General features: G+C 40.2%; 1 protein-coding gene across 4 annotated transcripts in view; it reads right to left on the minus strand.

The window, feature by feature from the left end:
* Positions 1-15,153, minus strand: part of SH3KBP1 (SH3 domain containing kinase binding protein 1) — a 215,703-nt gene that overhangs the window by 126,262 nt on the left and 74,288 nt on the right. The window lies entirely within an intron of this gene.

Below are 15,153 nucleotides of genomic sequence, written 5' to 3' on the forward strand. Positions count from 1 at the left end.
CCTTCTGAATCAAACAGTCTTCAAGGACAAACCCAGTGTCAGCTGTTGGGATGATGCTTTAACACGGTTATAAATATTTTCTTCGAGATTTAATAGACCCAGTAGTTTGAGTTTTTATTTTAGAAGTGGAAAAAACATTATTTGAATAATTAAATTTTGCAATGAGACAGTTTATCTACTTATTACAATTACTGTAAACTACAGAAATGAGGAAAAAGCACTTCTGTTATCCTGCTGTTCAGTTTATGTTGTGTATCTGAAATCACTTTATTAGCTTTCCTAATTTCCTGACACCTTCATCTTCAGTCCTTTAGTGAGATTTTCATTCAGTGGCATGGGGGATTATCAGTTGGAGCAGAAAGAAAAATGTAACTGAAGAACTAGTCAGACCGACAGAGCAACTGGGGAACAAAGAAACAGAAACTCTTTCACCTTAGAATGGAAAAAAAAAAATCTGTCTAGCTTTAAGGTCTGCAATGTCTCTACATCTTTTCTAGTTTTGCTGAGATAAACACTATCTTTTCCTAAAAATAGCTGTCAAGTTCCTCTTGCCTTTTCCATTACACTCACCACACGAATTAGAAGTTACTTCCTCAACTAAAGTCTGTGACTAAATAAGCCTCTGGCTCATGTCAGCTGCCTGTGTAATGGAATCCACCAAAGTGTTCTGTGGTCATAAGAAGAGGCAGAAGAAAAAGAGCTGATATGCAACTGTGATGCTGGATCTGTGGGACCTTGACCAAGCCCTACACCTCTCTAGCTCAAGACAAAAGTGGAGTGTAGCAGATCATTCAAACAGACAAGGCAGCATCTGCTTTCTTTTGATGTTTCACAGAATCACAGAATTGTAGGGGTTGGAAGGGACCTCTAGAGATCATTGAGACCAAACCCCTGCCAAAGCAGGTTCCCTACAGCAGGTCGCACAGGTAGGCTTCCAGGCAGGTCTTGAACATCTGCAGAGAAGGAGACTCATCCCCTAGCCTGTACTGGTGCATGCAATTATTCCTCCCCAGATGCAAGACTCTACACTTGCTTTTGTTAAACCTCATCTGTTTTTTTTTCTGCCCTGCTCTCCAGCTCTCGCTGAATGGCAGCACAGCCTTCAGGCATGTCAGCCAATCCTCTCAACTTCGTACCATCAGCAAACTTGCTGAGGGTGGCCACTATCCCCTCATCAAGGGCACTGATGAAGATGTTGAACAAGACTGGACCCAGCACAGACCCCTGAGGAACACCGCTGGTTACAGGCCTCCAGCCGGACTCTGCACCACCAACAACAACCCTCTGTGCTCTGTCAGTCAGTCAGTTCTTAACCCACCTCACTGTCCACTCATCTATCCCACACTTCCTCAGCATTGTTATAAGGATGTCGTGGGGCGCAGTATCAAATGCCTTGCTGAAATCAAGGTAGACTACATCCACTGCTCTCCCCCCATCCACCCAGCCAGAGATAACATCATAGAAGGCTACCAGGTTGGTCAAGCACGACCTCCCCCCTGGTGAACTCATGCTGACTACAGATAACCTCCTTCTCTTCCATTTATATGGAGATGGCATCCAGCACAAGCTGTTCCATCACCTTTCCAGGGACAGAGGTGAGGCTGACTAGTCTGTAATTGTGTGGATCCTCCTTCTTGCCCTTTTTGAAGACCGGGGTGACATTGGCTATACTCCAGTCTTCAGGCACCTCCCCCATCCTCCAAGACCTCTCAAAGATGACCGAAAGCGGTTCAGCAATCACCTCTGCCACCTCCTTCAACACCCATAGATGCATCCCATCGGGTCCCATGGATTTGTGAACATTGGTGTTGCCTAGGCGCTCTCGGACCGCCTCTTCCCTGACTGAAGGGAGGTCTTCAATTCCCCAGACCCTCTCACTAACCTCCAGGGTCTGGGATTCCCAAGGGAGAGCTTTTTCACTGAAGACAGAAGCAAAGAAGGCATTCAGTATCTCCACCTTCTTAGCATCCCCTGTTACCAGAACACCCACCTCACTTAGTAGAGGAGCCACATTCTCCCTAGTCTTCCTTATACTGTTAACATACTTTAAAAAGCCTTTTTTATTATCCTTTATCACCTTTGCCAGATTCAATTCCAGCTGGGCTTTAGCCTTCCTCGTCACATATCTGCAGGCCCTGACAACATTTCTATACCCTTCCTAAGTGGTCAGACCCTTTTTTCCATTTCATGGGCCTTCTTCTTCCCTTTGAGTTTCTGCACGAGCTCCCTGCTCATCCAATTTGAACCAATGACACAAACCATCTCTTATAAAGTTTGACAAACCATCACTCTCTCAGAGTACTTTTACAACAACTTTCATTCACAAACAAATAGAAGGCAGCACTGCTGCTTCCTCTAGTTTGCTGCTGTCATGTGAAGGGTTTTTGACACAGTATGGGGAGACAGGCAGTGAGCTGACCCTGCTATTAAAAATAGCCTCTGCACATAGTTTAATGTTAAATTCTCCTAATTCTGCCTGTCAAGCAACCAAATGTCTGCACTAGAGCACGGAAAGAAGAAAACCAGAGGAATTATATATTTATTTATTGGTGGCAGTGCTGGCTTGACGAAGAAACCACAGCCTCAGATAAATTTTTCAATGTTTATTACTTTTCTTTTCCCCAGTAGCTGCCAGGCTTTTGAGGGAACCTTGGTTATCCTTAGGTCACTGGAGCTTTTTCAGTTAAACCATTTCCTGGTCACTTCCTAAGCTCTTCTGAATTCCCAGAACTAATGACAACCCATGTAATTCATGATAACACTATGCTGAGTCAGTGGACCAGCAAAGAATTCCTAGGTCTGAACAAAATATTAAATCTTATTATTGTAGTTGCACAAAGAAAGTAATAATGGCTGACACTGCATCTTGCAGTCTATTCAGAGCTCTGTACCAAACTGCAGACCAGGGACATCTGTAATCTGTCAGAAGTCTACACAAGGTACCAAATGAAGTAGGGAAATACAAAAAGACAGCACTTAAAGTTACTTAAAATAAATGGTGCTGATGACTGAAGTTTGTGTGAGGGTATTTAAATTAGTTATTTTATCACTGAATCATCCCCAAGGACAGTAGATGACAGCCAACAGGAAAATGCATGACTCTGCATAAAAAAGAACTGCTTAAATGTTTACGATGGCTTAGGTTCAAGCTACTGGATAGCTGGGACTCCTTCTGTACCCTGACTGATCGTTAAACACAGTGTCACCTTGTCACCGACCACGGCATGCTGCTCAAGAAACCCAAGGAACAAACACAGTACCGGGCTGAGCACTGGAGCTGGGCAAAGGGGAGGAAATTCAATCTCCAGAAATCTCAGCATCAAAAACAGATTCTGGAGCAAGCAAGTATTGCTGGTGGGGAGCAGAGGTATCTCAGCCTGCCATGGGTGGCCTGGGGCCCTTGTGCTGCCCATATTCTAGAATGGGCCACAGAGCTTAGTGGCAAATTCATGAAGATGTATCCCACAATAATGCTGTGGTAAACAGCTACAAATGTACAGAGCTTCTCCGAGGCTACCCAGCTCATGCAGAGAAGCATGCTGACATTCTGCTTCTTGCCAGAAGGACCTCTGCCTTGCCTCTGTTTCAGTTTCTAAATAAAGTAGGTGCTGAAGTTAGGAAATAATAGCTTTTGCTGTGTGACAGCTAATAATAATCTTTCATATTGCAGTTTTGTCCTTGGGGCCAAGAAGCAACAATCAGTCGCTTGTCAACACTTCCATAGTTCACCCCCTTGTCAAGCACAGCCACCCTACCAAGGAGCTCAGAAAATAAGCACTACCAGCAACATGTCTTGAATTCTTAAAGAACACAACACCGTACATTAACATCAAATAAGAAAAAGGCTCAAGTAAGCACTTATAGTTGAAAAGGAAATGCATAAAGATGGAGAGGAGAAACTACTACATCTGAGCTGCTCATCTTAACTGTGACGTAGCATTAGAAAACAGTGAGATAATCCTAAAAAAATACAATAAAAAAAATCACAGTGCAATGTGAACAGCAGCACAACTTGCCATGCTGGAGAAGATAATGCTGTATGGGACTGTATGGGAGGAAATTTTGAAATAAAATCAAACATTTGTGAAATATTCAATGAATAAAAAGTAGGAAATATCATGCCAGTAGAAACAAGAAATATCCCTCTGCATACGTAGTATCTTGATATTCAAGTCAAACAAAAATCTGAAAACTGAAAGCATAAGTAGTTAATGATGCCATCCTACACAAAATAATCCAAGCTGTGCATTACCAGAACTGGCCGCTACTTCTGCATGTTTTTCAAATCTAGTCAGAGTAGAGCAAACTTCCCTAACTTCAAGGGCTTTTAATTAGATGAATCAAAGTATTTCATGCTGAGTATGAAGATAAACTAAAATTAATGTAGTGACAAGTTCATTCCAGGCATGTCACTTCATCAGAGGGAAGTTTTTAAAGCCTCTATCAATTGCTGGAAACAAAATGTTTCACAGAATCAGTGACAGATCATAAATCAGCACAAACAATGTGCCTTAAGTATACTGGGCAATGCTTTCATGTTGTTTCTTGCAGTCTAAAGTAAAGTTTTGCTTAAAGAGCTGTAATCTTTACGTACCTGCACAGAGGAAAGGGAACTGGGGAAGAGAACAGGTGAAAAATACTTGTGTGAAGTGCATTGCGTTGGGCCTGGCTAGGGTGGAGTCAACACAGCAGCCCATACAATACTGTGCTCTGCGCTTGCAGCAGAACAGTGCTGGTATTGCACCCACATTTTGGCTATTGCTGAGCAGTGCTGGCACAGCACCAAAGCCCTCTGTAACCCCAAGAGGCAGTGGGGTGGGGACAAGGCCAGGACAGCTGACCCAAGTGACCACAGGGATACCATGTGCTGTATGGCAACACACTCAGAAATGAGAGCTGGGCAAGGAAGAGAACGGAGATCACTGATGCCCTTGCTTCCTGAGGCATAGCTGAGCATCACTTGCTGATGGGAATTAGAGAGTAACAGTTTTCTCCCTCTGGTTCTGCACGGCCTACGCTTGTTTTTATTTTCCATTAATTTAACTTAATCCATGAGCAATTTTTCATCCTCTTTTGTCCCCCTGTTCTTTTGAGGAAGGGGAGTGAGAGAGAAGCATGGTGCAGCCGAGCTGCCCACCTGCTGTTAGAGCACCAAAGGCCTTCAGAATTAACTCCCCCTCTGACTTTCAACCAAAACTCAGGCTGGCACTTGATTCCCAGAGGTCCTGCAGGGCACTTCCAAGCAGAACTCTGCTCAAGTCTCCTAAAGCATCAAGACAGTGTTGAAGTTTCCTAACAGAAGCTACAGGGCCATTTTGACGGGTACATTCTCACACCACTGCCTTGAGTAGTTGATTCCAATTTGAATTTACAAATGTCATTCCCTCTGAAGGGGAAGCTCTTGAACCATAATTGTAGTTGCCTTTTGGTCCAAGTACACACAAGTCAAAACATTCACTGCACTGAAGTGATTCAACAGCAGCAAAACAAGTCACTCTTTCTCAATGCAGGGAGAACTGATTTGGAGCTATTTCTGAAAAAATACATCACAGAAAAAATACAAAGATGTATGTTTACATTAAACTTTCATATACATGCACGAATCATCTTTACAGATTAAGAACAAATTCTCAGACCATTCATTTAAACTTATTAATTGTGTCTTCAGTTTGTATCTACAAGTTGCATGGCTCTGCAATTTGATGGAGACCCAAAGGAGCTCTTGACAGGCATTGCTTTTCACTTACAACCTTAGAAATCATTCAAGGGTTTTAAGGTTGTCAAAGAAGCCGGGAGGCTCCAGCTTCCTGACTGTACTCATTAGTGCCCTAACTTACTGTAACACGCCTGGCTCTTATTACTACCCACAGGCACCTACAGATAGGGGAAAGAAAATGTCACCAGCCACACAGACCTGGTTTCAGCACAGCAGTTCCCTGTTTCTATACAAGCAACACAGCACCACCTCAGCTATGATCCAAGAAGCCAAGTAAAATGCTACTGAGCTACAGATCTGACTGCCAATGTAAGAGCACACTTAGATGGGTGTATTTAACTTAGCAGTCACAAATTCATTAATATTATTGCCAAGAAAGACAGGCATCCTCAAACCAGTTCAAAGCACAACAGCGAAGCGGCAGAGCTCGTGAAAAAGGTATTAGCTTTTACAGGAAAGTACACTCTATTGACCCCAAATTTTAATTCCAGATAGGGTTATTTTTTTATATATTTTTTTCAAGAGCATGTCTGCATTATTCCTTTTATTCATCTTCTCTAACATAACAGAAAGTCTGATTCTCTTCTATCACAGCTATGAGGTGCAGAATGTCCTAGCCAGTCACTGGGGAGTGTGCAGTGACCTCTCCCCCGCCCCCCAAGTGACTCACTGTAAGGCTCGGTTTCACATGAGCCACTCTGCTCATCTTCTGCCATTTCTCAATCACAGAAAGAGGAGCAGGGAGAAAGGTCAGCCTGTACATTTCCAAACCAAGTTAGCCATGAAAATAGCACTACTTCTAGAGGAAAGACTGAAGGAGAGAGACATGAACTGCTGAGTGCAGGGCAGCAGGTCAAGGACAGAGATCCAAGGCAGCTGAGTCCTGTGAGGCCAAGGACTCCTACAGCAGCGATCAGGAAGGAACTGCTAGCTGCAAGGAGATGCTTTTCTACAGAAGCTTGAGGAAAAAAAGTCATTTTTGTGATAGGAAAACTTATTTTTAAGAAAAGAGGAAGCCTCAGACTTCTAATTGCTGCTGTTGTTACCTTAACAAGGAAGGATTCAGCATTTAGTACTATTTCATTGCATTTGGCTTGCATTAAATGTAGGAACTGTTGATAGCAAAACCGTTTGCACCTGAACTTGCTAATGTATTTACCTTGGATGATCCAGACATTGCCTCTGCTGTCAACCCAGAAAAACAGATGCCTACAGACTGGCCATTCAGATCTTCAGTTATACATAGTATGATCAACAGCTAGAGAAACCTGCTAAGTTCAGAAGATACTGCAAGAGAGTTTTGCCAGGACAGGTAACTCTCTGCTGACTGTTTGAAAATTTAGTGAAGATAGCATCGTGCATCTAATATAGGAGTGTGCAAACTAAAACACATTTTACTCATACCCCAGCATTCTTCTACACACACACACTGAACTGGAATCTTCCCGACTGATTTTGTTCTTGTACTTAAAAGTCTGTTTTTCATCATCCTAAGATCCACTCAGCCATCTTGCTGTCTTCTCTGAGAAAAAACTCATGTTTTTTAGAGGACACTGAGAAAAATTCCATTAGTTTGAACTAAACTACAGATTTATTTACCCTCCTTCAGGTCTATCACACTTTTAGCTAAATCTTTACCCTCAAGCTACCTGAATTGCCCTCCAGCAATCCCAACTTGTCTCCAGAGTTCACTTTCCATGTTTCTCTCTCTCTCTCATTCTCTCTCCATTCAATGTCTTTTAAGAGAAAGCTGCAGAACTACTTTGAGACTTTTCTCATGCTCACTTTGTCAGAACACAAACACAGGGGTGGGTTATTCAGCTTACAGCACTTCCATATGGGCACTATATACTGTATTCTCCTCATAGTCAAAGCACAATCACTTTCAGGATATGACGACTTTGACACAGTACTGGATAAGAGCACAACCTGTTTTTATCTATTTTCTCTCATATACAGGGAGTTTAACCTGAGAAGCTCAGATACCTACATCGTTCCTGTGTAGATTACTAGAGGAATCTCTACCACTTCTTCTCTTTTTTCTTTCAGTTCTTTCAGCTACCCTTGTAAGCTCTATTCGTAAATTCATCTGTTCTCTCTTTATTTCTTCCTTAAAAATTCACTTAACTCTGCTTTCCCATTGATAAAAAATATATACAAAAACAAACCTAACAAATGTCCTCATCCACCTCCATAACCACCTCTCTGCTTCACCTGTAAGCTGCTTATAATCCTGATCACTGATCCTATAACTCAATCCTCTAAGTTTCTTCAGACTTCTGTATGAAAGGGGCAACTGATTCCTCGTCTTCAATGTCAGTACACACCAGCATCTGTAAAATTTCCAATATCATAATGATTCTCTTCATAACACTCTCCTATTCTCCAGATGTAGATCCAGATTTAAATCTTTCATTAAAACAAATGTACCGTATCTGCAAGAAATCTAAAAAATTAGACTGTTAGCAATCATTCAAAACAGCATTTTCCCTTGTCTTTTATAGTTTTTTTTTTAAGTTGTCTGTTACTTTGTTTCATAGATCTATATCAACACACACATATACACAGTAAGCTCCTTGATGCAGTGACTGCATTTTACATTTTTACAGCATGCTCCATAAATGAGATTCCCAGAGCTAAACACATGATATGCAAAAAGACTGCCATCTAAGTCAAAGTATCCAGAGAATAGTATTAACTTGGAATTCCAGTTCAAACCATTTTTAAACTGACTTCCACAGGCTGTTCCTGCACACAGCCTCAGGATACAAACTATAGTCCCATGCCAGTGGCATCAGGGACAGCATTTGTGCATTGTGCAGAGAACCAGGAAGCAGCAGCTGGTAAGAAAGGTAGGAACTAAGGGAAAAATAAGATGGGATACTGCAAATTAAATTACAAGAAAGTAAATGATCTCACTGGAATAAGTGATTGGAATCTAGATACCTAATGAGACTAACTGAAAACCAGGGTGGCAGATGACCAGAACACAGGAAAAAAAGTTTATATTTTGAATATATTAAGTCACTATTTAAATAGGAGTTGGAAACAAGATCTGCTTGAAAAGAAAAAGCAAGCACCTGTTCTGCTGTTGCTAAGTAGACACTGTTAAGATCTTTCTTCCAGACAAAACAAAACAAGTCAGACTCATCTGAAATTTGTAACAGAGGTAATGCCTATCCCTGCACAGCAAGATAAGCCTATTTTAGGCAGATTTCACAGTATAGACAGAACTAAAAAAAGAAACCCCAAAATAATTAAGACAAACAACACAATCATTTTAAATTGCACAATTTTATGATTTTGCATGCTACATAAATGTATTTATATAAAAGGATACTGAATCCAAAGGTACAGCTCCACGATGCAAGGAACGATACTCACACATTGGACAACTGTCCTTCAGCTGAACACATCTGATTCATCAGCCCCAAAACTAGCTGTATGCCACACGCTTTGTGACCCCTCGGTTTCACTACTGAAGATTATTTATGTCAGAAGCATCCTCAAACGAAAATGCTGGAGAGCTTCATTGTTTTCCCATGTACCATCCACAGGTTGCACGTTAAATAATGTGAACAGAACACCCCCTGAGTCTCATTATCTCCTTATAGTAATACCATTTTTCAATAGTTGAAAGGGAACAAGTAGAGATTTTTCCTCTGAGATGCAATGGAACCTTCTTCACCTTCCTCCACAACAAATACATCAATCTGACAAAGATCTCACACAGGTATACCTAAGAACAAAGTTTCTTCCTGGCTGCCATCTATATGCTCAACAAAATCTCTTGTCTTTTCCTGCCTCTCTAAACTGAAAATGGAGTCGTTCTATGTAGAACTGCTTACCTGAGACTAAAGATTATCCACATATTTAGTTTCAAGAAACAATACTTTTAAATGAAATACAAATGGTGGTATACAAATATGGTATTTAAACACAAAGAAAAACTATTTTGCTAAAGTTGAGTTTCCTGTGTGATTAATTATGTCTCATTTTGGTTTACGTCATGTGTTGTGTGCATATTTTAACCTTAACTGGCTGAGAAGTATGCTCTTGTGCAGTTGTACAAGCTGATTGTGCACCAATTAGCTAATCTTAAAAACTAAAAGGAATTTTTTTCTCATGCTTATTATAATTTCTCTGAAGTTGGAAGTATTTGCAAGGGAACACCACAGTCTGCATGTCTGAAACACATAAACAGCAGAAAGATAATCCAATCAAAAGGCAGATTACTGCCTTCTACCTTCTACTGTGTTTGAAAGAAAAACCAAAGCTGAGCATACTGAAGGTCAGACACTTCATCAAACATGACTGGCATGTGACAAAGGCAGCTGTTTGCTCTAGGTTTAGTAATAAAAGATTTTATGACAGAAATTTTGAGGTTTGCCTTTTTGTTGAAAAAGATAACCAGATTAATAGCCTGCATGCATCACTTAAAAGATATAAAACTCTTTTGGTTTGTCTTTTTAGTAAATGCGTTATCCCTATCATAAAATGAAGCATTTTTCTTGTAAAATGCTTTTCCCATTTCTCAAATTTATGGAAAAAAAAAAAAAAAAGACTTAAATCTCAGTTTTCCATACAAAAGGCAGTTGTTATTTGTTCACAATATAAACACTATATCATGTTGTCACAGTTACTTTCAACAAATTCCCCTTTTCAGGATAGGATGGAAATTCTCTTTATTATTTATATGTAGAGTGGAAAGTAAAAATAACTAATTCTCCAGAGAAAGAGAAAAAGAATTTTGTTGCTTTCAGTGTTTGGCTCTGATGAAGAACATGTAACACACGATGAGCTGCTCCAGATTTTCTGGCTTGAATAACCTCAGCGCTGACTATATTTACAGTTTGTATAGTACAAATACACCTGGCAAGGCTATGTTTCTTTTCCTTAAATATTTTTACTTGTTTAACAATTGCTGTTAGTTTGCATACTGCCAATCAGTGCCAGTTCTGCAACATGACCTACGTATAGGCAAAATACATTATGCCCGGATACACAAAATAATGCAGTACACAGAGAATACTTAGAAATTGGAACAAAACTACCATAAAACAACCCTTAGTTATTTAACAGTTAAGCTCATTACATGCAAGCTTCCATTACATGCTTTTGTAGATGGATGAAGATCTTACAGAATTTACGCAGATAGTAAAATAGTGTCACAATTTGCAATCCGGTTTTGGATTTCGAAAGCTAACTTGGAAAGATGGAATTTCATCATGATGGAAAAAAAATTAAAGAGAAGAGATATCTTCCAGTGTTTTCCTGATCCAAGGTCTGACTAATATTCCTATGATATTGAATAACACTAACAATAGCAATAATTTTACTCATGTTTTCCTTCACCAATCTAAAAATGCTCTCAGAGAAAACTTTCCTGATCTGTTATTAGCAGGGTACAAAAATGTCAATTCTAACTAAATCCAAGGATATAAACTTTTTTTTTTTTTTTTTTTTTTTTTAAATTCAGTTTTACAGAAGATTAAGAGCAATAGTTCTGTATGAAAAAATTCTGGAGCAGTGAAAGGATACAATAAAAGACTGACACCAGTTATATGAGGTTCAGGAAGAAGCAAATGAGCGATCCTGCACAGATTCTGGCATAGCATATGTAAGAAAAGCACAGCTGACATTCAGGCAGTTTCAGACAAGTCATTCAGTGCCATGGCCTTTTTCCTTAGATGGGGATTGATAGAGCAGCACCTGAGGTAACCATTAAAACTAGCCCAGAGTTGTCAGGGGAAGCAAAAGGACATCTCAAATAGTTCTTTTTTGAGCTTTTCAGAGATGGAGTACAAACGCACTGGAATGCTATATTAAGATGTTCTGTTTTCCAGATGTTGATGATTATCACCACCATACATGATCATATCAGATTGCAACATAACCCAGACACGTATTACTCAGGTATTGCAAAAAGCCTGAAGAAGAGATACCTGAAATATCTGCAATTCATGAGTAATTTCAGATACGCTCTGCAATTAAAAAAGGGGAAAAAAAAGGAAAGGTTGAGCGAACTGGGCTTGTTTAGCTTGGAAAAGAGAAGGCTCCGGGGAGACCTCATTGCAGCCTTCAAGTACTTGAAGGGAACATATAAACAGGAGGGGGTATGACTGTTTAAAAGGGTGGATAGTGATAGGACAAGGAGGAATGGTTTTAAACTGAGACAGGGGAGGTTTAGGTCAGATATTAGGAGGAAGTTTTACACTCAGAGGATGGTGAAGCACTGGAACAGGTTGCCCAAGGAGGCTGTGGATGCCCCATCCCTGGAGGCATTCAAGGCCAGGCTGGATGTGGCTCTGGGCAGCCTGGTCTGGTGGTTGGCGACCCTGCACATAGCAGGGGGGTTGAAACTGGATGATCATTGTGGTCCTTTTCAACCCAGGCCATTCTATGATTCTGTGAATTAATCAGAAAATAAAGCTGCCTATCTGAAAAAAAAAACAAAAACACAAGAGCATCAATACAGATTAGCTGTATTGATGACCACAGCAGTCATTTTTACTGTACAATTCTGTTGGGTCAATAGTATATGCAGTCACTGAAAAACATTAAACAATGAGAAATGTTCTGTTTTTACTTTTCTCAGTGAAAAGCAGACAAAATGAAATCCTTCCATCTTATCTCCATCTTTAACAAAAAGCTGAGTAACTGATAGCTGGTGACCAATCATTAGCAGTACCACAAACAGCTGCCACCCTCAGTATGTAATAGAAGTACTAACACAGTTGGCTACTACTTGTGGCATTAAGCCAACTTGATTTTTTCCCTAGAATGCATCAGTAACCCACAAAAGCAATGTTCATGACTTATTTGATGACACAAGTCTATAAAAGAAGCGCTTCAACTTTACACTGATTTTATCCTAAGAATCCCTGACGCAGTGCTTAGAATAACTACGTCAAGAAACAAGATACAAAGCTGGATTCATAATATCATTTTTTATTCAGAAATCCACTCTTTTCCTCTAGCTATTCAGATGTTTCTTACAAATAATTTAACGGTTTTCCTTGAATACCACTGCTGGACACTTGTCAATATTTCTCAAGGAAAAACTCTCCACAAGCCAGCAGCCAAAGAGGCCAAGATTCTTCTGCTCTAAATGCCTGCTAAAGTGCTGATACTTATTTAAGGCCAAGCAACTTAAACAGCAAAACTATGCAATATGTAACACCACAGCCATACAAAAGCACTTATCATCTTGGTAGCAGACACTGATGTGTCTGACACTGACGTGATACTTCATTCCTACTACCACCAGATCTGCTCTGAAGTTCCAAACAGCAAAATTACATTGCCTGACCAAATAAATCAGACTGACTGCTATTTTCACTGCTGAACAGTAGCTACAGATATCTAGATCACAAAATCAATAAAGTTGGAAGAGATCATTAAGATCCTCTAGTCCAATCCTCAAACCATCCCCACCATGTCTACTGAGCCATGTCACTCAGTGCTACATCTCCGTGTTTCCTGAACATCTCTGTCCTTGGAGGTAACTCCACAAATTCCTTGAGAGCAGACCTGCTAGATTTCCTATTTCTGGGACAGCACAAGTTAGTAGGAAGACTTTGACAGGATCTGCACAGATGCTCTACACTCGTGTTGTGACCATCTTTTCTCCAGAGCCCGATTATCTCTTGATATCACCTGCTCCAATGCGTCTCCTGTGCATCTACATGTACTAACAACCACACAGAGCTCCTTAACCCTTCCAGTCTTCCAAAAGAAAGAAAACTGCTTCCTCTGTCTTTTCCTCCATTTCCTGAGCCCTGTGATGATCGAGTGAATGCATCTCCAGCCACCATTTTGAGCCAAAGGACTGCAGCAGATACATTTGTCCCTTCTTTGTTTCCTAATAACAACAACAACAAAAAAAACCACGTCTTTTTCAGGTCAGCTCAGTTCAGATTCTGTGATCAATAAACAGATTGAGATGGGGCTTAATAAAAAGCACAGTACACAGACATTTGAAGAAAAGAATCCCTGTGGCCTTTAGGGCTCCTTCTTCAGCAACGTATTACAACACTCTCAACAAGGAGATATGCCCTGTAGCTCTTAGAAAACTCTTGATTATTGGACACAACAATAGCTACTTGTGTGTTTGTACTCACTTGAACAAGCTGGCTGTAGCACCACGCTTAAACTGACCCCAGAAAAAAAGATAAGTTCTTTTGGTCTTGTCATATTTGGTGCATCCTTAGCCAGGATGCTGGAGTAGATTACGGCATACTGTAACTGTCTGCTTGGCAGCAATGGAAATACCCACAGAGAAGCAGTCAGAACATTTATCAACCTCAACATCAACACTACACAGAGGTAGCCATGAAAAGTGCAGTTTCCACTAATGAAATTCAGTGCAGTAATATCCTAATATGAGATCTGCTAATTTCTATATCTAATCCCTTCCTCAAACTGAAGATCTCAATGTGTCTTTCCTTGGTTGTCTATAAACAAATATGAAGTTTGTCTTCTCCAGCCAAAAACAGAAAAAGAGAACCTCCTTTATCTTCTGAATCTTTCAGTGTTTCTGAATTAGAGGAAAGAAGGAGGAGGAGAAAGCCTTTATTCCTCTTTTCAGATTTGGAGTGTTGTCCCCTTGTGACTGAACCAAATCTCTGCATCTGCCACAGCTATTAGTCTTCTCCAAATAGCAACTGAAGCAATATGGAACAGGCTTAATCCCTAGATAATTTCACAACCACTCATATGGTTCTGTATAGCAGCCATGAAAAAGAATCATTCTTGGTAATTTAATTCTTCTGTTGTTTGAAGAAACTATGACCCAAAGCAGGAATTTTGGATGTGTCTCCAGATTCAGGATAACACTGTAAACACAGAAGACAATGCTTGCTGAGATTTCTTTCCAATTTTTGTTAAGGGGACATTATTCCTAGCAAAAATGGTAAAGATTAATCCCCCTTATCTTTTAAAGGAAGCCATATATTTTGCAGAAATTATTAAATCTTCCTCACTTGCACTTGCAAACCTTAAGGTCTAAGACCTCAAGTCAACCTGCCAGCTCATACACTACAATCTTCACTCATATGTAAGAGAAAATTTCCATCTGCATAGCCCTAACAGTACAGAAGGCACGCCAAAATGGAAACTGCATTATGGCAATGATTAATGACAGCAGATTAGCCTGTATAAGACAGTAAGCAAGAAAATGTCCTGGGAAAAAAGAGGCCATCTCTTCCATGTAGATAGCCGTTTTCCTGCAAACAAACTGATGCGTAAATATAATAACCTAAAGAAAAATCCACCTCATTATCTGTTACATTGCCAACTTTATGTTTTGTTGATATTCTGAGAGCGGAAGTGGGAGCTAGTGAAAGAGACAGAAGATCTGGATGCTTTCCCTTAAACAATTCAAAACCATACATAGGAATCTGCCATGGGATTCTAGCCAGGCACAGAGAGCAAGC

This window comes from Tympanuchus pallidicinctus, unplaced genomic scaffold, assembly GCF_026119805.1.
Source record: "Tympanuchus pallidicinctus isolate F22 unplaced genomic scaffold, pur_lepc_1.0 scaffold14, whole genome shotgun sequence".
NCBI classification, from domain to species: Eukaryota; Metazoa; Chordata; class Aves; order Galliformes; family Phasianidae; genus Tympanuchus; species Tympanuchus pallidicinctus.